The sequence below is a fragment of the Lissotriton helveticus genome, chromosome 7 (assembly GCF_964261635.1).
Source record: "Lissotriton helveticus chromosome 7, aLisHel1.1, whole genome shotgun sequence".
Classification (NCBI taxonomy): Eukaryota; Metazoa; Chordata; class Amphibia; order Caudata; family Salamandridae; genus Lissotriton; species Lissotriton helveticus.
In genome coordinates this window covers 925,026,638-925,052,576 of record NC_136068.1, presented here as the reverse complement: position 1 = coordinate 925,052,576, position 25,939 = coordinate 925,026,638, and the positions used below count along the sequence as shown (strand labels likewise).

The window sequence follows — 25,939 nt, the reverse complement described above, 5'->3', positions numbered from 1 at the left end:
CTGCATTGGTCTGCATGTTGTGGCACTTATCTTGCCCATACTGACACACATATGCTAATAATGTCTACGCACCTTCACTTATATTCAACTGTGATGAGTATTGATTTGAATGACAATGTGTGTCTCACTGCATATCTGGGTCAAGCCCAGACATGTGCATTGACAGCATTACCCAAGGAGTACCTATTTGTAGAATCACTGACCCTACATTCATCCATACTTTCATACTTGATTGATCATAGCCATGACACTTCTGTGTGAATTAGAATGTTTTATTCACATTCAGCGGAGTGTTGAAGCTGGACCAGTACAGGGCCATGCAAACCCTACTTTACATTGTTGCCCCGTGGAGGGCCAGCCAGAGTCCTTTAGGGATTGACAAGTTCATCGGAAGTGGAAGACTTCAGTCCACAGTATGATTGCTGTGTCATTGGTAACCAAACAAAATATGGCAGTCTATGTCAAGGTCCAAGGTGAGTGTTGCTGAGTGTATTGGGGGGCAGTGGAAGGTGTTATTCCAGGGCATGATGCAGAGGGCAGAACCAAGCTGAAACCGGCCACATGGCAGAGATGAATGCTACCACTTTATTCTTACCACAAAGCCAGATTCATCATCATCTTTGTCCTCTGATGTGTCAGATGCCTCACATGTGGGTGGTGGTGTTTTGTCTGCATCACTGTATGGCAGTGACACTTCAGGAGACGGAGATGTGGATGGAGTAGTAGCAGCAGCATTCATCCGTGCCAGGCCTTGTGGTGGCAATGCCATGACGAGGATCTGCAGGGCATGGAAGATCACAGCTACATCTCGCTGGTGTGCAGCCGTGGCAAACATTCTTTCCGTCTGCATCCGCTCCAAGCTCCCCATCATTCTCCTTATGTGTCCCAACTCCGGGCTGTCATTGCTGGAGCCACTCTGACTAGACAGTTGTTCCTAGCTCAGAGTCATGACTCCAGCGATGTCAGCCATGGATTGTTGGAAAACATGGAGAGGACAGTGGGTGTCTGTTAGGGACTTTAAGTCATCCCTGATGGGATTTAGACACCCAGGTATGGCATCTAGTTTTGCCGCCATGAGGTTGAACCCCACCCGCAGCTGATAAGCCATCTTCTCCTGGCACCCTAACACACGGTATTGGAATGCCATATGTTGTTTGTGGGGGTCCTGGGAGACAGAGGTGGTGGTGGGTGCTTCCTTCTGTGTGGTCTGTGCAGGGGGTGAGGTCTCCTCGATGCAGCTGGGCTGCCCTGCTCCTGGAGGTGGGGTGCCGAAGCTGTCCTAGAGCTGGTAGAGGGTGTCGGTGTCGGTGTCGATGTTGTGGAGTTCCTCTTCATCATCAGTGCTGAGTTGTTGGGTCTGCTCTGCAAGAGGTGTTGATGCTCCCTGCAATGTGAAGGGGAGATGCAGATTGACATTGTGTTCACATGCATGTTCACGCATTGTACACGTTTACTAACAGACTGCATGCATGACAATGTACATTGTGACTGTTTGTGAGGAGATGCCTATTTCATGCGGGGCAGTTGACATCTCTGCAATCAAAGAGCAAGGGACCCCCTCTGTAGGGAAAGTGAGGTCTGGCAGTAAGAGGGGAACTTAACAACCACATTTGAAACAAAAACACTCACCTGTGACCTATATTTCTTTCTCAATGATTAAATCTGTTATGGGTATCAATACATAAAAGACATCCAATATTTATAACATACAAAACCACATTTTACTTTTTAGAGTTGTATTTATTATTCTTACTGACTTTATCTTTACTCTGCCAATGCATTAAATGCCATTTTTTTACACAGAAAAAAAAAATTATATATTTTTAAATAATGTTTATACATGAAATCAATTTGTCATACAAAGTTAAGTACACATTTGTTGACCCCAATTAAATATTCAGTCTTGTATTCAACTCATTCATTTCTCTCAATTGTTCACAATCATACAAGACACATATACACATCTAGATTTTTAGGGAAAAGCAAGATGTAAACTGTTTCCACAAAGATGATAAGAAAACTATAAGGTCTGGACACAGGAGGTCGACGCACCTTTCGGTGGCTTAACACAACACGCGAAATACCTTCATCAGGACCTAGTCCAAATCAGGTATAGTGTCACACAGGCAAATGAGCAGGGGGAACAAGTTTCCTGTGTTAGTTCCAAATCAAAAAGCGGTGCAACAGAGTCTTGATATCAAGTGGATATCAGTATATTTTGTTTTCACATAGTGAAATGTACGTGTGACCGTCAGCATTGCTTGTCTTAATTCGTGCAGGACCATAGCAGGAGATTAGCCACAAATACTATGAGTGCAAATATGGCCAAGTATACTTCTGTGTGTTATATACTCTCTTGGATGAGAGACGTTGTCAGCCGCAGTGAGAGATATTAGACCCTCAATGCGGTCCACGATATTCAATAATAGTGGCCTCCAATAACAATTCCAATATTCATAGATAGATCCTTCTAAAAGATCTGCGTACCTCGATTGCTGCATATTTGGTTTCATATTCAGTTGACATCCCTGCACCATCACGGATGTGAGGTTGTACTTGTACAATATCATCTCACAGTTCCCTGCTATGCCAAAAGCGAATGGCCATTTTCTACACACAAGCGGCAGCAGTTGTGCCTTCTGTTCTGTTGTGAAAGTGTTGCAGTTTGTACCACATTGTTGACGATGTTGAGGTGCTCTGATTCTTATGTGTGTGTGTGCTCTTATTGTGGGTGCGTTTCCCCTTCAGCTCTGATTTGGCTGGCCCATATACCTTTCAGGCAGTGTGCCTTTCACTTCTGTGCTTATACAGTGCTAAGATGTTGCAGATGTGGGTAAATTGGGCTCTTGGTCAGAGTTGTGACTCTTGGGCATGGTTGGGTTGTCCACAGATGTGCTATACTTAATTGTGCAGCTGTGCCATTTTGCCCACTTCCCCCCATCTCCCCAGTCCCTGGTCGTTACTCACCCTGTTGCTGCTGGCTCACGTCATGTTGTGCAAACTCCTGCCACCGTCTCCCCAATGATGACTCTGGGCACCATTTCTTCCATCTCATCCAGCTCCTGGTGTGTCCCATGACTCCCACCTCCAGTCTACATTGCTGCTTTCAGGTTGGCTGCGAGTTTGGGAAACAACGTTTACAACACAACTTTTACAACGCACTACCATTACAACGAAACTTTTACACCGCAACATCCATTACAACGCACACTTTTACAACGCAGTCATTACAACGCATGACACTACAACGCATACTATTACAACGCATACCATTACAACACAGTCATTACAACGCATACCATTACAATGCAAAACTTACCATCCAACACTTACCCTACTGTTGCACCCCCTGGAGTTAGAATAGTAATTTTAACCCCTACACTATCCAATATTTTCCCTACTGTTGCACCCCCTGGAGTTAGAATAGTAATGTTAACCCCTACACTATCCAACACTTACCTTAATTGTAATGTAATGTAATGCGTTGTAATGGTATGCGTTGTAAATGTAGTATGCGTTGTAGTGGAATGCGTTGTAAAGGTATTTTTTAAGAATTCGTTGTAATGGTATGTGTTGTAAAAGTGTGCGTTGTAATGGATTTTGCGGTGTAAAAAATGCGTTGTAAAGGTATGCGTTGTAAAAGTGTGCGTTGTAACGTCATACATCCGCGAGTTTCAGCTTGGTTTTGCGCTTCACATCAGTCCAGCGCTTCTTGCAGTTGTCCACTTCCCTTCTCTTCACTCTGACTGCATTCACCTTGGCCAAGATGGACTGCCATATTGTATTTTTAGTTGCCAATGACAGAGTGAAGGTGATGAACATTTTGTGGTGGTGGTCTAGCACCTCCATAATGAGGATCTGGTTTCCTGCGGACTGATATGCGGGTTTCTCTTCGTCTCCTTGCCCTTCCCTGACCCCGAGGTCCCAGGTTGGTCCTCTGTGGGGCTTGAGGGTTTCTGGTTGTCCTCTGTACTTGCTCCGGCTACATCCTTGGTGCTTCGCAGTTGTTTGTGTTTTGTTTGTGTTTTTTATTGCCGATTTTATAGTGATTTTTCCCGCCTGCCTTGTGGGACTTGCCGGCCTCGTGCTGCTTATCGCTGCATTTTTTATCACAGTTGGGCCTATCGCCACTTTTTTCATGTTCGTGTTTAGATTTTTATCGACATCCCGTTGATTTTATTGCAGTCATTTGACGCGTTATTGGGAAACTCTCGCATGTTACCGCCGAGTTGTGAATATGACGTTAACACAGAGTTATTTTCCTGCAGTAGATGGTGATATGAAAAATTGCATTAACCTATTTTGGCGATGATTATCGCACGTTCTTGAGAATAACCCCCATAAAGTCATGATACAGGACAGACAATTTTTCAAAACAATTTAATTTTGAAGGTCAAAGAACACTAACAAGGGGATTGCATCAAAAGGCCATAAAAGTGGCAGCTGAGCGCTATACAACCCCTATGTCAACTACCAGCTACAGCTTTGTCCTATTCAAGCTGCAGTAGACCCCTCCCCCACCCACTAGTCCATCCGTTCCTTATTTCTTCCCTCTGTCTAGATAGGAATGTGGTTTGGATGGTCCATAACCGTCCCTCCCAGCATGAATCACAGCAAGCATTTGATTTTGCTCCCTTCACTCAACACAGAGTAAGGTATTTGAAAATGATCTCCCTTTAAGTAGGTGCTAGCAATAACAAATCAGGCAGTGTAAGTCTCTATAACATGCCGCTGTATTTTTGTTTACAAGTGCAAATCGGTTTTACAATTGACAGAAGTCAGTTCCGCACTCGAAAGACAGTTTATGCAAATGGAAGTACAGTACTCTTGAGGATAAATCTCTGTGGGTGGCAAGTGAGGGGTACAGGGCAGAAATTCCCACAGCCATATGTCTCTGAAGGTGTTCATTTGTTTCTTCCGCAATATGTACACTTGTTTATTTTCGGGAAACATCCTTTACAACGCAACTTTTACCACGCAGTGCCTTTACGACGCAACTATTACAACGCATGTCATTGCAACGCATAGCGCTGGGGGGCGCTCTAGGATAGGGAATAGATTTAATTTACTATCCAACACCTTCCCTACTATCCACGGGGACTGGAGTTGGAATAGTAAATTAAACTATTCACTATCCAGCACCCCTAAGCGCTATGCGTTGTAAAGGCATGCATTGTAAAAACTGCGTTGTAAAGGCATGCGTGGTAAAAGCATGCGTTGTAATGTTATACATCCTTTATTTTCGCATGTGAAGGAGGATTCACAAAAACCTATTCAGTATTATTTGAGGAAAGCTGTGACTGCGGCAGGTTTCCAGGTGTAACCTGAGAAAAAATTTTGAATTTGTAACTGGAAATCTCTGCACCCAGGCATGCTTGGAAGTTTGCGAGTGCAGATTTTTAGTGTTTTTTTGAAGAATCAAGCCCTGAGTATTTGATAGTTAAAGAATATTGTAATTGTGCTACTGAAGTTTATGCACTCGCATATTTCCACATTTACAACTTTCGGGAATTCATGAAGGTTTCCAGTAGAGGACCTTGAATCCTCCAATAGTCATAGATTTCAAGCCTCCTCTGCTGTCAAGATCATGAACCTTTAGGTGCTCTGTAATCACAGCGATAGCTTTGTTGCCAGATGTCTGGGCCTTTAAATTATGTCCTCTAATGTATAAACTTACTTTAAAAAGCCTGGGGTTGGAAACCTTTCTAACCTGATTGATAGTTATTCTGTCTAAGACCTCATCCTGTAAGACATGTGTAACTGGCAGATGCTTGAGCCTGTGGGATGTCTGTAAACTAAAAGGTCTATCTACTGCAACAGGACTTCACCTGCAAGGCATGAGTAATATGTTTCACATCTTGGCTCCCAGTTTCTTGAGCCTGTAAAAGTAATTTGACTTTCTGTCTGGAGCCTGGCATTGTAAGACCTGTGGAACCTAGGGAATATATTGGCTGTAAAAGGGCTGAGCTTGTAAGATATGTGTAATTTAAGGGACAATTTTGCTCTTTGAGCATGAGCATGTCAGATAAGTGTAACGTGTTGGATAGTTCCTGTATCTGATGGTCTCCATATCCTGTGAGATACGTTTAATACTGATGTTTGAGTCTATAGGAGTTTCAGTCTATAGTCTACAGGTCTGCTCTTTTTTATGGTGTTGCCTGTCACATTTCTGTATTTAAGGGCAGGGCCACTGGAATTATGCCATTCTGCAGCTGAATATTCTTCGAATAACTATACATTTGCAGCGTTTGCCTCTTAATTCATCATCTGCTGCATAATCTGCAGATGCTAAATAAACAAGCCTTTACAATGCAATGATCTCACCTTCGGAAATGTTAGAGCTATTGGCATTGTAAATGATAAACGTTTTATTTATGTGTTGATTTTAAAAACAGATAAATAAATGGCATTTTCATTTACAATCCCATTAGCTCAATCTCTCGCAAATGCGAGACCTATTGCATTTGCACCCACACACAGAGAGCCACACACACACAGCCACACACACACAGAGAGCCACACACACACACACAGAGCCACACACGCATACACAGAGCCACACACACACACACACACACAGAGCCACACACAGAGCCCCACACACACACACAGAGCCACACACACAGAGCCACACACACAAACCACAACACGCTGCTTTTAGGACCTAATTCAGGGCGCACAATAGTTTGTGGTATAGATAAGACTAAGAAATTAGCCTATATATGTTTACAATAGTTTTGAATCTAGTTACGATGTTTGCTCACTGCCCAGTGATTCTGTGCAAATTAGTTAATATCCCACGCCATAGGCAATATGGCAGTAGGCAATCTCCTTAACGCAGCAGGATGTGGCGAAATGAGCAGAGCTGCTGAGCAAGAAGCTGTTAGAGTCACGGTGTTCGCTCACTGCCGGGTGATACTGCACTTGAGATTCTGCGGAGAAGATGCATTTTGCCTGTAGAGGAACACCGGCCTTGTCTGCATTTCCATTGCTACTTCTTCTGCCTCAAGTTAAGAGCTTCTCAGAACAGTCAGGCTTTAACAGTAGAATATTACAATCAACTTGATTCATTTTCGTGAGGTGTCTTACTGTTTAATTAGTTGCATTAGAGCATTTTTGTTTAACTTATAAATTCAGTTTTTAATATTTTAAAATGTACAGTTGTCAATAGGAAATTTTCAAATCTAACAGAAATTCTCAAATCTAACAATCACGGACCTGTGCTCTGACCGTCTCTCTTGTACCACATTAGAAAGCTGCGTGGGAGTGAGGTGAGTGATGGCTTGTGGCGCGTGCTGCCATGGAGAAACTGCCGCAGAAGCTTTACGAGAGCGGCGGCGGTGTAGCTTCACTTTGTTTGCGGGGCCTTGGATGGGCACCGGAGCTACCCTTGACGGAACTGGGGAGCGGAGAGCACATAAGAGCACTGGTGGACAGTAGGAGCTACGAAGAAACAAGAATCCCAGAACAGTACAGACCTAGGTTCCAAAAGTGCTATGGGACCATAAAAATGGTACAAACCTGTATGTACATAACCTAATACACAAAGCAAGAAAAAAGTGAGAAATGTAGTGTAGCAAAATGTACATGTTTAGTCAAATCTGAACTCTATTTACAAAAACATGCTAAGTGAAATACCTTTTTAAATCAACTACAAGACAAGTGTAGCTGTCTGTTTATACTGGCAATGCATTGAAACCTGTCACTGAATGAAACTACTGTGTCATCAGAGTTATTCGGGTGCAAGCGGATATCAGCCTAGAAGGAAACACAAACACTTACCACATCAAATATCTCGTACACTGTTTAGATTATGTACTTACTTGTTCAGAAGAAAAAGTAATTTTGGTGAATTTTGAATTCTTTTTTACACAAAGGAACGAATAATAATAAAGTTGTTACACAGCACCTGGTTACTTCAGCCAGTTTCCCTGTGCTAAAACTTTATACTCCGGCAACACCTATGAGGCAAGCTCAATATAGTTTTAAGCCAATCAAAGTAACCAAGTTTTAAGCCTCCTTTGATAGATCAATTCAGAGCTTACTTGCCCGAGTAACAGGGGCAAGGTATTCCACTGTTTGGAAGCCAGCCAGCTAAAGGAGCAGCTGTCTAAATAGGTATTTTCTGAGCCACAGCATCATTTTCTGTTAAATATTTAATATGAGTAGAAGTATCATCCGAATGTTAAAAAGACTAGATAAGCCCAGTAAAAATTTGAACGAGATACTGTTACAGACACATTAACCCACTGAGCTGCATTTTTACTAAATTGATAAGATATGTTGTTTGTATCACAAAAGCAAGTGCTTTGACGGCTAAAGTCTCTTCTGTGAAGGGCCAGAAGCAATTTATGTTTTAAGGAGAACAGGTTGCAAGGTTCTCCTTTTCAATAATGTTTAAAAGGTGCCTTTAAATCTAGATCCTTAATGGGCGAAACATTTCTATATATCGTTCTTGAAACAAAAGGGTGCAATAAATACGTGAGAATGACAACGCTGGCGGTATCACTTACATCGCTCTGGTTCTGGGGAATAAAGCCAGCAAAAGAGCTGTCAGGAGCAAGGTCTTTCGGGCAATATGTGGGTGAACTGGCAAGATACGGAAGACAATGACAACACATGAGGGAATGACCGTGCAAAACAAGTACACCTCGCGTAGCACTGGCTGCGGAGACACTCGAAGCATAGGTAGCAGGTTGTGTTTGCGTCACCAGGTTCTCGCTTTAATGCTTTCCACTGGAAGCGACAGCACAGGCAATCTGAAGGTTAACTGGGAGTATTAGCTAAGTAAAGTGGACAACAGTCCAACAGATACGTCCGGGGTATGTAACAGTGGGGCCGACAGCTCTCGCCTTAATAGGGGTCGTCAACCCGGGCAGTGGGCCCTAGCAGCAGCCTGGCACCCCTCTCTTGGGATTTTACCACCTCCTCACCCTTACCTTTATTTCATGAACAGCTGGTCCGATTCCTTGAACCCATTGTTGAGTAGCAGGTTGATCCCGACGAGATCCAACTCAGCGTCATCGGGAGACTGCAAGGGCATCGGTGGGCCTGAGGGCTCTACACCCGGTGGGGGCTGCTCGCAGCCGTTCATGGTGACCGTGGGGGTACACATGGCAGGATGAAAGGGGCATGATCAAGAACAAGAGGAGGAGGAGCTCTGTGCCGAGAAAGGAGGGCGTGAATCAGGCCCTGGGAACCCCATTTGTCATTGCTGAACAAAAATCTCACAAGTGGGCATTTTTGGTATCTGCTGACTTTGGTACACTATTTTGCAATTTAGATACCGAAGGGAAAGTACAGGGCAAAGAAGCTCACGAGAGAGGAGCGGGGCAAGCAAGCGCGGGAGGAATGGTCATAATGAGAAGTAAAAACAAGCCCCGTCCTTTTCAGACTGGGAGGCGTGTTTTTTCCTGAAGACGTCACAGAGTGAAAGGACAGGAAAAAACACGCCCTTCAATCCGAAACGGACGGGGCTTAAAGTGACAGACAAAGCTCTTCTCCAATGGCAGGCCGTCGTTTAGGAAGCCAGCCAATGGAGAAGAGCTGGCTTGTTTAAGCCCCATACTAGAAAACGTAAAATCTCGCCAGCGAGACTGCGCAAGCGCAGCCCACGCTAGCCGAGACCTAAAAACTGTCTCTAGTGCAATCGGATCAAAAATTACTAAAAACATGGCAACACATCTTTCCGCACAGTGGAAGACCCTTTGTAAATGTTATTTGGTCAACTTTCAGTCTTTTATTACTGTATTTGGTTATTAACCCTTTGTGTGCTCGTGACGGAACGGTTCCGTCACGAGCTTCGGGTGGGTTGTGCTGGTGACGGAACGGTTCTGTCACGGCCCGCTCGCCGCGTCTGCGTGGCGCAAATTCCGCGCCTGCGCTGACGTTCTAAAGAGCGGGCGGGGCCGTGACGGAACCGTTCCGTCACAAGCACAGCCCACCGAGGGCCATGACGAAGTGGTTCCGTCATTTGTACGGGAGCACCGGGCGGCCCTGCCTCCCCCTTAGCGCTGCGGCGGAATAGCCGCCGCAGCTAAGGGGTTAAACTGGTACTAATGAGGTAAAAAATATACACATTGCAAGACTGTATGGTGTGTGCAAAGAAACACAAAATAATAAAGCAATGCAAACAGAAAATGTGCTGCATTATGCTGCATAATTTTCTTGTTCCCAAAGTAAAATTTAGTTATCCCTTCCACATAATTTGACCCTCCTCTGCTGGATAATGAAGTATACGCGATTTCATAGACCTGATCCTGTAAAAGATTAGTTACTTTTGGTATGCTGAGAATAGACACTTGAATACTTTTAGGACCTGACATAATCACTTTATCAGGACTTTCTAAAATCACATGGTAAACTTCTGGTCCGAATTTGCATGCTGGGGTCATGTAAACACTGCCACAAAAGTGGCCACTGGTGCTCACTAGTCTGTCAGTTGTGAACTGATGCCTTTTGGATCAGCAAGAGATTATCGCTCATTCATACATAGGAAGCGTAATAAGCCTTCCGCTAAGGCTGACTGATAGATTTAGGAAACAGGTGTGCACCTTCTTGTTGCTTCAAATTGTTCCTTAAAGTCATTTTTAGGTCTTACCTGCATGAGCATGCGCTAGAGAATACGCTCTCCTGTGCAAGGCTCTTCTGTTCTATAATGGTCTTGTAAAGTGCCCATTTGCAGTATTACCAATTTTCCCTGCTGTCTTCTAATTAGCAGTGCCTGCCCTGGTCACCTCTTTTTCTTTCGGTGGCTTATGGACCAGGAACAGATTATTTAAGTCTAATTAGTGTCCCGCCGCTGGCCATAAGCTGCGATTCAGGAAATATTTTTTTTTAAATCGATATGATGCGGTCAATGCTACCGCTTTTTTCCTTTTCCTCACCTGCCCTAATCCTGTTTCTTCTTCCCGCCTAGTTGCACTCCCATCCCTGTTTCTTCTCCCCCAGCACCCTCCCTTCCACCCATATTTCTTCTCTCCCTCCCACTGAGAGAAGGAAAAGAAAACACTGCAAATAAGTCACCGCTGCCCGCTTCATTTCGCTTTCTTTAGGTGTCACATTACCCACCCAGATTACCTATCCGCCCCTCTATTACCCTCTCCCATCTGATTGCGAAAGCCAGCACTAGCTCTCCCATAGGCGCGACCTAATGGATTTGCCAATGCTTGTTTATTTAGTGTCCGTAAGCGTTTTTTACTTTTCCTCAAGAGAGTGTTAGCTGCAGTTTGGACTTAGTGTGCCTTTGGCTAGTGGATCTTCTCAGCCTCGTTACGAAGTGGAGTTTAAATACTCACTGTTACAGCAAGTTGTTCCATCGGACCAACACAAGGCGGGCGTTCTCTACTTAGCCAAGTCGCCTCCCTGCCATTGCTATCCTGTTCACCAGTGTTCTCTCTTAAGCTGGATATGGAGGATATAGGTTCAAGCTCTTCCACCAATTCTGGCATTATTCCCGGCAGCGCAGATATCTTCCCTAATCACTGAGAGCAATAGCATGGGTCCGAGGGCTTATGGCGAATTGCTGAGCTTTGGTGATCAGAGCGTTTACATTTTCTAAACGGTGTCACTGTTTCTAACATAGGTCGTCAATGATTGTGAGATGATTATTTGCATCTCTAATTTATCTGCATGCATTTTGGCACTTTGGCCAATAGTTGTTAAGGTTTTGTCCATCGTGGCCCACCAACCCAGAACATTTCTGCCAAAGTCAGAGCTGTTATTAGACTGCGGGCCAAGATCGTGTTGTTTTATTTTTTGTGGGCTTTCCAGGGTTTTACTTGAAGGTGGATTTTGACTGTCTTCACTGCATGATCGTCAATGGTAATATTTACGTGGTGCTTACCTTTAACCACTGACTTTTGCAACCATCTTGTTGAAGGTGACTGAGTTTGATCTTGTTTTAGTGCATCAAACGAGCCTAACACACTAAGGATCTCCTCATCCTCAATGTATTGTTCTTCTAGCTTTCCATCTGAGTCATCACTATCATTGGAATTACTAGGAAACTTACTTGCATCCCCCTAATTGTTTATATCTACTTTTGGGTGGGGGGGATGGAGTGACTCACAGTTACTGGTGCTGATGAAGTCTTTTAGAATGGGGGTCTCTAGTTGACAGAGGTAGGTACCTTTTGGCCAAATAGGGACTCTTGAATCTAGTCAGAGTAAGGGGGATGCACCCTTTAGATAATCCCTGTTCTCCCTCTGGGTAGGTTGGCACGTGCAAACAGACTTATCCCAAAGGCAATGTGTAAAGTAATTGTACCCGAAACTCACAGTAATACAGTTATAACACCACAAATAGACACCACACCAGTTTAGAAAAATAAAGTATCTTTAATTAAACTCAACAAGACCAAAACGACAAAAATCTAACATACAGTTAATGAAATACGACTTTAAATCAGTTATTGCAAAAATAAAACAGGTAGAACACAAATAGCTCCACCTGGAGCTCTTGCGACGTGGTGAGAGCAATAAATCCAAAGAACGGGGCCCACCGCAAGGAGCGCAGCGTTGGGCACAGAGTCACACTGACCCCCACACAAACAGTAGCTTGGAAACAAAGTCTATTACGCTGCACGGTGTCGTGGAGGTGAGGCGTGGTGCCGAGGTCAAGGCCGGCTTCCTGGCTGCCACAGGGTAGGCAAGGTGTCATGTCCGCGAGGAGACGACATGTCAAGTCCAGGACAGGGGAAGACGGTTGCGTCGGCGGTGAAGCATAATGCGAAGTCGGTGAGTCTGTGGAGTCACCCTCTGCGGTTATCGGTGCCACGATAACAGGATGGAGGCACTGGCAATGAAGGAGTCGGTGCGAGCGCTGGCGTCGTGCAGTGCCGATAACTGCAGGCGGCGGCGGACATCAGTGAAGTGAAGTGAAGTGAAGTGAAGTGGAGTAGAGAGGAGACCTATCTCTGACTGTATAGATTGGTGAAAGGAAATGTCTTTATTTGTATGGTTCCATGGTATCCACGGCATGTACGTTTTCGGGGTACTCCAGGGCTTGTAGCACTGGTTGTGCCACCCAATAGGTCCCTCACATAAAATGAGTCTCCCAGTCCGCCATTGCAGACTGGCAGAGCAGTTGCGCACTGCTAGCTCAACATTGCAATTGAAAGCAATGGCAAAGCAACTACTTCCCCTGTACATCTGTCTAAGCCACCCCTCTGACAGGCCTATTGAGTCATAAGGCAGGGTACAACATATGACACGGGCAGGACATGTATTTTACATTTCATGACAGCAAACATGTGAAAGCACTGTATTTACTGTGGAAAGACTCAGTAACCCTATTTGCGAATATGGGATAACATGCTGTCCCCATAGCTATGTCAACTTCTGAACGGTGCGATCAAAGTGGGCACTCAAAGGTATCAAATAACTCACTACATTAAGACCAACTTGTATCTCAAGTCGAAATTAATGTAATTTGATGAAATGTGCAGCTTTTAAAAAGCTGCCACTAGTGTCTAAATTCTTGTAATCTAATACAATTCAGCCTATTGTATTAGATTGGTGTCGGATTTCCTGAGTGTCATGTCAATTTCTTCTTCGATTGTTTTGGTGATGTTTAAATGCTTAACACGTGTTCCTCTTCGTAAGCCTCACTGCTCAGTGCCACAGCTACCCAGGGTTGGGCTGAGGGTTTCACAGACAAAACCTAAGGGCCCTACATAGGTTGGTAAGTGTATTACACGGTGAGACTACACAACCACACCACAATTCCTCACAATTTGTCTCCCTGTATCTCTATATCACTCAATTTCTCTGCCTGTGTCCTTGTCTGCCTTCCACTCGTTTGCTATGTCTCTCTCTCCCTCCCCCTGTTTTTCTCTGCCTCCCATTGTCTTTCTCTCTACTTTTTTCTCTTTGCTTTTGTCTCTCTTCCTGTCTCTCTCTCTCTCTCTCTCTCTCTCTCTGTCTTTCCATGCCTCTCTTTATCTTTCTCGGTCTATCCGCTTTCTCTGTCTCTCCCAATGCCTAACTCGCCCTCCCTCAATCGTTCAGTGTCTTCCTCTCTGCTTTTGCATGACTCTTTACCTCTCCTTTGCATGCTGTCTTCCTCTGACTTTGTCTTGTCTCTCTCTAGTCTGGCTTTGTGTTTCTCTGTTTTCGTCCTGTCCTCCTGTCTTTCTTTCTTGCTCTTTCTCTATTTCTTCAACTGTCTTTCTTCAGCTCCCCGTCTCTCCCTTCCATTCTGTGTCCCTTTCTGTATATCTTTCTCCATCGACACCTTTCTCTGTCTTTCGCCACCTCTCTTTGTCTCTCTCTCTGCATTCCCTAGTCTCTTCCTGTCTTCTCTTCTTTTTCTGTCTCTCTATCTCTCTTTCTTTGTCCCCCTCTCTCTGCCACTCCTGGACTTTCTATGCCCCCATTGTGTCTTTTTCTGTCTCTCCTCACTGTTCTCCGCCCTTGTCAGTGTCTAAGTGCCACTGGCTGTCCTGCAAGCAGGGGCAGTAGTGCTTTTCAGAAACAATCTGTGTCCCGCTATTCGAGAGGCAAACTGTGTTCTGGCCACCGTTTGTCGCAGCATTGGCTGTGACATTGGTGTGTTATGGCCACAAACTCTACTAGCCTCTGCGGGGATTGTACTCTAATTTGAAGTATGATAAAAGGCACTTTACATGGCAAGCATATACTGCACGAACTGTCTGAAAACATCATCGCGCTTTAAATAATTGATGTGGAGAACCTTTCTGTAACTTACACCATTTAGCCCCATTTGTTGAATTGTCCGTGAGAGCGGCCGCTGTCAAATTCGGCAGACCCTATAGTATCGGCATGTTTCACACACCTGGCATCTTTACACGCCCGATGTATTAAGGACAGTCAGTGTGCCTCACCTACTTAGTTCATTCACCGCTGGCGAACACGTGATGAATGACTGGAGGGGAGCTGGCAGCTGCAGAAGCTTCTGTGGGATGAATCTTATAGTAACGGAAGGTTATTTAAAACGGTATATTACTGAAACCGCACCCGACTGAGCATGTGAATGTGACATAAGATTAGAAAAGGAAAGGATTTCCGGGTTGGCTGTAGCTCAGCGGTTCCTTCACGCCTTTACAAGTAAACGTTTGGCCTAATCCTTCGGGGGTTCGTGTCCCGCGGGCGCTCTCCAACCTTTTAATTATATTATTACTGCCTTTTTAAGGGTTTCAATGTATTCGTATTTTTGTCTGTGCTTGTTGATTGAGCTGTGTGTGTAAAGCCCCAGCTCTCTTTTCTTTTAACAGTATAAAAAGTCAAAGCCCTGTCACTATTCGTCCGAATTATATAGGATAGTTTAAAAAAGGCCTTTGTATTGTAGCAGCGTACTCACTTGCATCTGTAGAACTGGGGTACCGTCCAGACGAGGCCAGTGATCCAAGACAATTTATCCTGCCACCCCACTGCACCTAGTGCCACCGCCCCTGAATGTGCAGGGGCGGTACAAATAAGCAAACAGACACTGCACACTGCCACACGCATTAATGTGTCAAAAATCTAAATACCTTTCATTCTAAAGCAGTTTTGTTTGCTTAAAATTTTAAAATCTGACTGTGTGTTTGTGTGTATGTATATATATATATATATATATATATACCTCAAAGTGCCCAAAGCTGTGAGAGGGCACACACAATGCTCCGCCTTCCAGCAGTATCATGCAGCTTGCTTACTAGCTTCCAACTTCAATTAATTGTTGCCGACGCGTTTCACGGCCTCTCGCCGCTTCTTCCTGGGCTGCTCCACACAAACGCTGGGACACACACTCGTATTCAATTACTCGCTTTATTTGACATGCTCGCCCTGAGGGCGTGTGCTTGAGAGCTTTCCGTTATAATGCATGCTGGATTACATAGTTCTCCAATATGCGCAGTGGGTCCAGCGCATGTAAGTATTGAGCAATTATTGTTTATATTGTTTTAATCCTTGTAGTAAGGGTTGGAACGTTTCAGCAGGCTCATTTAGCATATTTGAGCATTGTACTCACGCAATCTCGAACAGTTCGAATTTGCAAGCCTCAGTCAGCAGGATTCCTTTTTGTTTTCTGCTGGTGATGGTGCCCCTCTCCACGGCAGGACTGCCGTGTTTAGTATATACCTCAAAGTGCCCAAAGCTGTGAGAGGGCACACACAATGCTCCGCCTTCCAGCAGTATCATGCAGCTTGCTTACTAGCTTCCAACTTCAATTAATTGTTGCCGACGCGTTTCACGGCCTCTCGCCGCTTCTTCCTGGGCTGCTCCACACAAACGCTGGGACACACACTCGTATTCAATTACTCGCTTTATTTGACATGCTCGCCCTGAGGGCGTGAGCTTGAGAGCTTTCCGTTATAATGCATGCTGGATTACATAGTTCTCCAATATGCGCAGTGGGTCCAGCGCATGTAAGTATTGAGCAATTATTGTTTATATTGTTTTAATCCTTGTAGTAAGGGTTGGAACGTTTCAGCAGGCTCATTTAGCATATTTGAGCATTGTACTCACGCAATCTCGAACAGTTCGAATTTGCAAGCCTCAGTCAGCAGGATTCCTTTTTGTTTTCTGCTGGTGATGGTGCCCCTCTCCACGGCAGGACTGCCGTGTTTAGTATATACCTCAAAGTGCCCAAAGCTGTGAGAGGGCACACACAATGCTCCGCCTTCCAGCAGTATCATGCAGCTTGCTTACTAGCTTCCAACTTCAATTAATTGTTGCCGACGCGTTTCACGGCCTCTCGCCGCTTCTTCCTGGGCTGCTCCACACAAACGCTGGGACACACACTCGTATTCAATTACTCGCTTTATTTGACATGCTCGCCCTGAGGGCGTGTGCTTGAGAGCTTTCCGTTATAATGCATGCTGGATTACATAGTTCTCCAATATGCGCAGTGGGTCCAGCGCATGTAAGTATTGAGCAATTATTGTTTATATTGTTTTAATCCTTGTAGTAAGGGTTGGAACGTTTCAGCAGGCTCATTTAGCATATTTGAGCATTGTACTCACGCAATCTCGAACAGTTCGAATTTGCAAGCCTCAGTCAGCAGGATTCCTTTTTGTTTTCTGCTGGTGATGGTGCCCCTCTCCACGGCAGGACTGCCGTGTTTAGTATATACCTCAAAGGCCCAAAGCTGTGAGAGGGCACACACAATGCTCCGCCTTCCAGCAGTATCATGCAGCTTGCTTACTAGCTTCCAACTTCAATTAATTGTTGCCGACGCGTCGAACTGTTCGAGATTGCGTGAGTACAATGCTCAAATATGCTAAATGAGCCTGCTGAAACGTTCCAACCCTTACTACAAGGATTAAAACAATATAAACAATAATTGCTCAATACTTACATGCGCTGGACCCACTGCGCATATTGGAGAACTATGTAATCCAGCATGCATTATAACGGAAAGCTCTCAAGCACACGCCCTCAGGGCGAGCATGTCAAATAAAGCGAGTAATTGAATACGAGTGTGTGTCCCAGCGTTTGTGTGGAGCAGCCCAGGAAGAAGCGGCGAGAGGCCGTGAAACGCGTCGGCAACAATTAATTGAAGTTGGAAGCTAGTAAGCAAGCTGCATGATACTGCTGGAAGGCGGAGCATTGTGTGTGCCCTCTCACAGCTTTGGGCACTTTGAGGTATATACTAAACACGGCAGTCCTGCCGTGGAGAGGGGCACCATCACCAGCAGAAAACAAAAAGGAATCCTGCTGACTGAGGCTTGCAAATTCGAACTGTTCGAGATTGCGTGAGTACAATGCTCAAATATGCTAAATGAGCCTGCTGAAACGTTCCAACCCTTACTACAAGGATTAAAACAATATAAACAATAATTGCTCAATACTTACATGCGCTGGACCCACTGCGCATATTGGAGAACTATGTAATCCAGCATGCATTATAACGGAAAGCTCTCAAGCACACGCCCTCAGGGCGAGCATGTCAAATAAAGCGAGTAATTGAATACGAGTGTGTGTCCCAGCGTTTGTGTGGAGCAGCCCAGGAAGAAGCGGCGAGAGGCCGTGAAACGCGTCGGCAACAATTAATTGAAGTTGGAAGCTAGTAAGCAAGCTGCATGATACTGCTGGAAGGCGGAGCATTGTGTGTGCCCTCTCACAGCTTTGGGCACTTTGAGGTATATATATATATATATATGTATATATGTATATATATATATGTGTGTGTGTGTGTGTATATATATATATATACATACACACAATGTATGTAAATATAACACTATATACACATACATAGTCAGTTTTTTGCAAATTTTAAGCAAACATATATGTATATAAATATGTATAACCTTGTTGGAGGCACCAACATTTGTCTTTTATGTTACCCAATGTGTACCCTCCTAAAAATGTACTTCTACAGACACCATAGCCAGCCCCTTGGTGGACGTAGGGTCACAGGCCAACCTTCCCCCGGAAGGACATGCTGTAGGGGGTCAAGGGGTTGGTCAATTGGAGGGATTAGGGTGGGGATATAAAGGTGAAGTGTGGAGGGCTCTTCCTCTTTTTGCTCATGGCTCCATCAGGTAGGGTTGGCAAATTTAGAGAGGAGAGATAATTAGTTAGTTAGGCCGAGTAGTTTTAGTTGCTCCAATCCGTCGACTGGTGGGGGGCAAAGTATAAGCATTCCATGTAGTGGTATAGTGCGGTTCCCCTTACCGGTTCTGAGCTGCAGAGATGGCGGATCCTGATGTAGAGGCCGTCCGGGCTCCGCTGAGGGTGCTGGGATAGGCTGGCCACGAGGACATTGTATTGTCTGGCGTGCTTGACCAAGCGTGGGTCGGCATGGTCCGTACCCTGCGGTCGGCATCTGCTGGAGTTGCAGCGTCGGTGGTGGCATGTCTGGAGGAGCCACCACGGGGGGAAAAAGGTACATGCGGCAGGGGGCAAGGCCAACCAAATAAAGAGAAAACGAAGCGTGGAGGCCAGGGTCATAGCCTGCCCACGCATTTGTCTCATGACGCGGCCTTACACAGCACAGTGAGACAGGGGGAGGGGCTGCATGGGAGCTTTCCAGCGCAGCAACTCACTGCCACCGGAGGGACAACGGGCCTTTTATTGAGCCTGGGGAGGGGGCGAGGCACTATAGAACAGGCCTAGCAGTACGTTGAAGCCGGTGAGCGGCCAGAGGAGGGTATACCACAGGTGGGGGGGGGGAGGAATTGGGAGATGGGCCAGCTCAGCAGCACGCTGGAGCAGGCATGAGGAAGACACCCATGGACCTCACATGGAGGCCAACACTGCAGGACCCACAGCAGAACGGGAGAAGTGGGGTCCCCCAGCCTATAATTAATAAGGTGCAAAGGAGGGAGGCAATATCCAATCACAAGCAGGCACAGGGGAGGCGGACAACAGGGGTCAAAGCCCCGCCCCAACTCCCCAGATGGGCAGGGCTGGACCCAGAAGTGAAGATCCGTGAACAACGCCGGATCATCCAGGAGTCAGACCATGTGTGTAGCTAGGGAGGGTAGTGGTATTGAACCCTGGGACGAGGGGCCACCTACACCCACTTGGGAAGAAGAAGCAGGGGTAGAGCAGGACTCCATGATAGGAGGAGCAAAGGACAAGTGGGTGTGGGTAGAGGAGACGCATCACACAAGGAAAGGACTAGGAACAGCCAGGACGGCAGAGAAACCCGGTGGTGCTGGGGCCTCCAGTGGAGGCTGGTAGAAGCGAGGGGGTATCGGTGGGCCGTAAAACGGGCTGAGATGCTGGCAAGAAGCAGCAGAGGGTCTGCGGCGGCCTATCCCCCATCGAGGAATTGGGCGCTGGTGGCGGTTTCAGAGGACTTCATTGGTGTGTATGTAAAGAAGGGGAAAGGACAGAAGTGAGCAGTGCACAAAGTGATGTGGGTGCCTGCAGAGGTCGAGTCGGAGTTGCAGTTAGACTATGGTGATGAACTGGAAGAAGGCGAAGTGAAAGATGATGATGAGTTGACGTTTGGGGCTACGAGGGCTCCGGGGAAGTCAACCAGAAAGTTTGGTGTTTTGCAGGAGGCAAGTGCGACAAAGAAAGTCAGTCAGAAGAAGACCTGCAATAAGGGCAAGGACAAAGAGGCCCAAGCAAACCTATCAGGTGAGGGTAACTGGTGGGCTGCTTGGGATGGAGGGCCAAAAGGGAGAAGGAATAAAGACTGCTGGTCGGTGGGTGTGGTGGATGGGTCTGTGAGAGACACAAGGGTTCCAGCAGGTTCAACAGCGGCTCCAGCGGTGGGGGCGAAAGTAAATTGAGCAAAACAATTGGTTGCCAGAAGTCTCCAGACGGACAAATTAGAAGGGAGTGAATCGAAATAAGGAAAGGGGGGTGACAAATATCACAAAAAACTCCCCTACATGGGTTTGGCTATGCCTTTGGGGTCACACCTATCTGAAAAAACGAGAAGCAGGATATGGAGGCATGAATACGTGGATCTCTTTAAGCTGCTACATAGGGAGATCCAGGCAAAAGAGGGGTCAACAGAGGAAGAGTGGGAGCTAACAAGGAGGCCCAGGGTGCCCATTAAAATGGAGAACTGGGCATATGCTTTTCTCATATATGCCAGTATTTATTGTGAACAGCACCTGGACAGGGTTATAGCGTTATTAAAATACATGGACATCATTCAAAAAGCGCAGATGCATTTCGGAGAATTTGCTTGGTTGAGCTATGATGAGGAGTTTAGGGCCAGAATTGGCATTAATCCTGTTAAGCCATGGGACGAGGTGGACCAAGAATTGTGGGTGGATGCAATGGATGTCATCCACCCAGTCATCAGCATCTACACATACGGCTAGCAGCCTGCCAGTGACCTACCGGTCCTTTCTGGGGCGTCCGCCCAGACCAGGGCAGGAGGGGCTAACGTTAGCGCAGGAAGTGTGGGTCCACCACCAAAGAAAGGGGACAACACCACAGGAGTCTATTGGAATTTTAACAAGGGTTTCTGTTCAAGACACCCCTGCAAATTTAAACAAGAGTGCTCCAGTTGTGGGGGCTTCACCTACTTAGACAGTGCTTTACACTGGCCATGCCAGCCGAACAATGGAGGGCCACTAAAGGCAGCGGACAGTCTGGGCCTAAAGGCACCCATCCCAGTTAGGATCGAGGCCATGGGCCCGTGACTCTCGATGTACACTGACAGAGAGGCTGTGTTGAAGATTCAATGGGAATTTACTGAAGGTTTTTGGGTGGGATACCAAGGTCCCAGAGAAAGGATGTTGGCAGAGAATTTGAAGTCAGACAGAGAGTTGCCGGAATAGTAGCAGCAAAATTGAAGAAAGAAGTTGAAGAAGAAAGGATAGCGGGCCCATTTGACAGTTGGCCGGTAGAGGACCTGATTATATCACCTCTTGGAGTGGTTCCTAAGGAAGAACCAGGGGAGTACAGGATGATCCATCATTTATCCTGGCCCGAAGGGAGGTCAGTCAATGACTTTATTGAGGAGGAAAACTCGAGGGGGCTGTTTGTATCAGTGGACGATGCAATCCGCCTTGGGAGGTTGTGTGGGCAGGGAGCAGAAATTGCAAAATGTGATGTGAAATCAGCCTTTCGTTTACTGCTTATACATCCTGCGGATTTTGCGTTGCTGGGGATGCAGTTTTAGGGAGCCATCTTTGTAGAAAAGGTTTTGCCAATGGGCCGCGCGATTTCATGCACACTGTTTGAGATGTTCAGCACATTCCTACAGTGGGTTTTCATGAAGATTAGTGGTCACCGGGAAGTGTCACATTACCTGGATGACTTTTTATTCATTGGAAAAGGAAACTCCGGAGATTGTGGGAAAGCGCTACAACAGTTTCAGGCTTTGGCCCAGTGCTTTGGGTACCCCTAGCGCCAGAAAAAACAGCTGAACCCAGCGTAAACTGACGTTCTTTGGCATCGAATTGGACTCTGTCCATTGGGTGGCCAGGTTGCCCACCGAGAAGGTGACAGACATACAGGCCTTCTTGTTAGGGGTGATTGGGGAAAGGAAGATTGACTTGAGAACAGTTCAACAACTGATGGGTTTCCTGACTTTTGCTTGCCGGGTGGTAAGAGTTGGGAGAACATTTTGCCGACGCCTCAGCATGGCCATGTCTGGGGCAGTGCTACCACACCACAGAGTCAGGATTTCGATGGGAGTCAGGGCAGATTTGAGGGTCTGGCAGAAGATGTTGACAGAATTTAATGGAGTGGCCTTGGACTTTGTGGAAGACACGACGATCTGGCAGGTTACAATTTTTTCTGATGCAGCAGGTGCCACTAGTTTTGGTGTTTTCTGCGATGGGCGATGGTGCACTGGCTGGGCCACTGGTTGAAACAAGGGAGAAGCATAGCTTTCCTGGACTTTTTCCAATTGTTGCTTGCATTGCAGTGTGGGGCCCAGAATTTCAGAATATGTTGGTTCTGTTCCCTGTAGACAACATGATGGTGGTGGAGCTAGTGAACAAACAGAAGGCGAAGGATTTGAGGGTTGTGCAACTGCTGCAGAGTTTCATGTTAAAATGTTCACAATTGAATGTAGTATTTTGGGCAAAGCACTTTCCAGGGGCTACTAATGAAATTGCAGATGCTTTGTCTTGTTTGCAGTGGCGGTGATTTTGACGACTGGCACCTGGAGCAGATGCAAGCAAGACAGAGCTGCCGGACAGCATCTGGGCCTGGGGGGGAGTGAGAGTGATAGGCCTGGCCAAAAAGTCTCTAGTGGAATCTACAAGGTGCAGCTACAGGCTGGCTTGGGCTGAATTTGTATCTTTTATGGGATAGTCCGTAGATGCATGGAACATGTCACGACAGGACACTGAACAGGGATTTATACGCTTTGTTTTAAGTTGTAGTGATAAGAGTTTGTCGCAGACAACAATAGTGGGGAAATTGGCAGGGATCTCATTTTACAGTAAATTATACCTGGGTTTTGACCCTGCAAAGGATGAGATGCTGAGTAAGATGGTGAAAGGCTGGGGACGCGAATGGGGGGAGGGGACGGGGGCTCCAAGGGAGGATATTACGTTTGAATTGTTGGAGAGTTTGCTGGCGGATTTGCCCAACTTTTGTTATGATGGGTACAAGGTTTCAGTATTTTGTTTAAGCATGGTGTGGAAGTTTTTTGGGGCATTTATGTTCTCAGAGTTGTTGGGCACAGGGCTGCAGGAGGGAAGAACATATGAGGAAGTGACATTGGATGGAGGTCGACTGGGGATTTGGCTCAGACATTCGAAAACGGATCAGGCTGAAAGAGGTAGATGGGTGTGCTTGAATGAGAAAGGATGCAAAGGAGTGTCCCCTGTGCAGGAATGGTGAGATTACATGAAAAAGGCAGGAGGGCCGCCGACTGAAATTATTTGTCTTGCATCAGTGGATAGTCTGACGGCTTTCCAGTTACTGACGGGGTTGCGCATTGCGCTAATGCTTTAGGGAATGGACCCTGCTAGATACGGCACTCATTCTTTTTGCTTTGGTGCAGCTACGGCGGTGGCACGTCTAGGTTGGTCCTGGGACAGAATAATTCAGATTGGAAGATGGAGGTCTAGGTGCTGCAAGAGATATGTGCGCAAGTAGGAAAAAGGAGTCTATGGGGGGGCTGAAGCAAAATAGGAAAGGGGATTATTTTGTGCACTAACATATTCTCTCTTGTCATAGGTTGTGTGGGCAGCCCAGGAACCAAGATGGTTACCTGGATTGTAGGACATTCTTTCGTACATTGGGCAGCCAGATACGCAGATCGGCAGGTCTACAGTTGTAACCTGGGTCTGAAGAACAGCCATCATGAGGTGCATTGGTGAGGTAAAGGAGGGAGGCGTTGATGGGCATTACAGCCTTGGCTGACGAAGATTGTATCGCAAAGAGGCTGTCCTGATATGTTGGTCCTACATTTGGGCGAAAATGACTTTATATGTTTTTTAGGTTTGGCAATTCTACAGCATATGCAGAGAGATATGGAAGTAATGAAATGTAATCTGGCGGGAACGTGCCTAGTATGGACGGAATTCGTATCACATAAGGTGTGGAAAGGGCCAGTGAAACATTGCGCATGTTGGGATCAAACTGGTGGAACCATTGCTGTTTAGAGATGATGGAGTGTATCTTTCGCAGCTTGGTAATGCTTATGATATGATGGAGATGTGTGACGTGATAAACAGGTTGCGGAATGAAGCAGTTTGGTGCCACAGGGGAAATAAGGAGTGATGCGAAAGGTGCACTGTGGAAGAAGGGGTGAGGCAAGTAACCGCCCTCTGGGGGTTCCCTGGTTGGCAGTACTTTGGAGGGGTGGGGAATCACTGACGGACACATCCACCCCCCGGGGGTTGGAACAGGTGAATGATTGGGGTGCGGGATGCAAGAGTGCAACAGCAGGAGATCCAAGAGAGGATGTTGAAAGATAAGTGAAGACAAGAATGTAGGGATGGAGGAGGTCGCAGAGTGAAACGGGATGAGAGCAACAGGTGTGAGGGGAAGATGGATAAAGTGAATGAAAGGTTTTGATGTTGGGTATTGTTATAGTTAATTGATGTTTTGGTTAATGTATTTTGTTAACAACCTAATTCTAATAAAATGGCATTTTATGCTCCAAGTAACAGCGTGGAGTATAATTATTGCTTAATGCCGGCCCCTGGGGAAAGTAGGGTGGCAGACCAGTCTTCCCCGGGGGGTTTTCGCGCAAGAGGTGGATGACAAGCTGTAGGGGGTCAAGGGGTTGGTCAATGGAAGGGATTAGGGTTCGAATATATAAAGGTGCTGGGGAGGAGGGCTCTTCCACTTCCTGCACCTGGCACCATCGGGAAGGTTGACAAATTTAGAGCACCCACCCTACAAGTTTTGGGGTATGGGCGAAGGGTTCGTTGAGCGTGTCTGTTTAGGACAGGTTGTAGGTCTTTGGGTTGGCAGTACTTTGGAGGGATGGGGAGTCACTGAGGGGCATATCCACCCCATCGGGAGGAACAGGTGAATGATGAGTGTGCGGGATGCAAGAGTGCAACAGCAGGAGATCCAAAGATTGAAAGTTAAGTGAAGACGAGAATGGAGAGATGGAGGAGCTCACAGAGTGAAACGGTGTTAGAACCGGGAGTCTCTAGTTGGCAGAGGTAAGTACCTTAGCCCAAGTAGAGACCCCCACTTCCAGTCAGGGTGACGGAATAACCCTCTGAGATAACCCCTGCTCACCCTCTAGGTAGCATGGCGCGAGCAGTCTAGGCTAAACTCGGAGGCAACGTGGATAACATTTGCACTTAACACAACAATAATCCCCAATCCACCACAAACTGAGACCACACAGGTAAGTATATTTTATAAAAATATATAGCTTTATCTAGTTTTAGCAAGGTGAATAAAGCATTTGCATGATAATCACTTCTTTAGGAACATGTTGCATTCAATCTTAACGGTTGCACTTAATCTTTAGGATGGTTCTCGTAAATAGGAAGTTCTTAGTATCAAAACCAGTCTCAAGTCTCTCGAATCAGGGGTCTAAAAATATTGCCCCTGATTTCTATTCCTTCCGCTCTAAAAACGAGCAAGGTAACCAATGCCAGCGTTGAAATCTTACTTGTGGCTTTTAAGCGCTGCACGCGCGCTTCCTCGCGAGGCCCGGGGGATCTCCTCTTCCCCCCCGGTTCCACCTCGCTCCTCCGTGTGCCCCTTGGCACCCTGCGACCACCAGCACTCACTCTCCTCCGGGCCCGGCCGGTCCCTCCTGCTCCCTGCCTGCTCTTGATCATCCAACGAGCGGCAGGGAGCGGGCCAGGCTCTCCAGGCTGGGACGGCAGGCCGGGGCGGAAGACACTCAGGGGAATCCCTCGGCGAGGGCAGGTCTCTTCTTCCCGGGTCCGGCGGTGATCGCGCAACGCTTCCCTGGGTCCCGAGGACAGGGACCAATCCGGTCGCGGCGTCTGGGCGAGCCTCTGGTGCACCCGGGAGTCAGCCAATGACAGAGCGGCTCCCGGGACAGTCATGCAATGACGCTCCGCTCCTTCGGCCAATCACGGCCCACCACCACGGGTGACGCTGCGCCGTACGGGCCAATC

General features: G+C 46.5%; 1 long non-coding RNA gene across 1 annotated transcript in view; it reads right to left on the bottom strand.

The window, feature by feature from the left end:
• Window positions 1-363: 363 nt before the first annotated feature.
• Window positions 364-25,939, bottom strand: part of LOC144767135 (uncharacterized) — a 222,657-nt gene continuing 197,081 nt past the window's right edge. The window contains exon 4 of the long non-coding RNA XR_013598071.1: window positions 364-1,384. This is a non-coding gene — a long non-coding RNA (uncharacterized LOC144767135). The remainder of the gene's footprint in view (window positions 1,385-25,939) is intronic.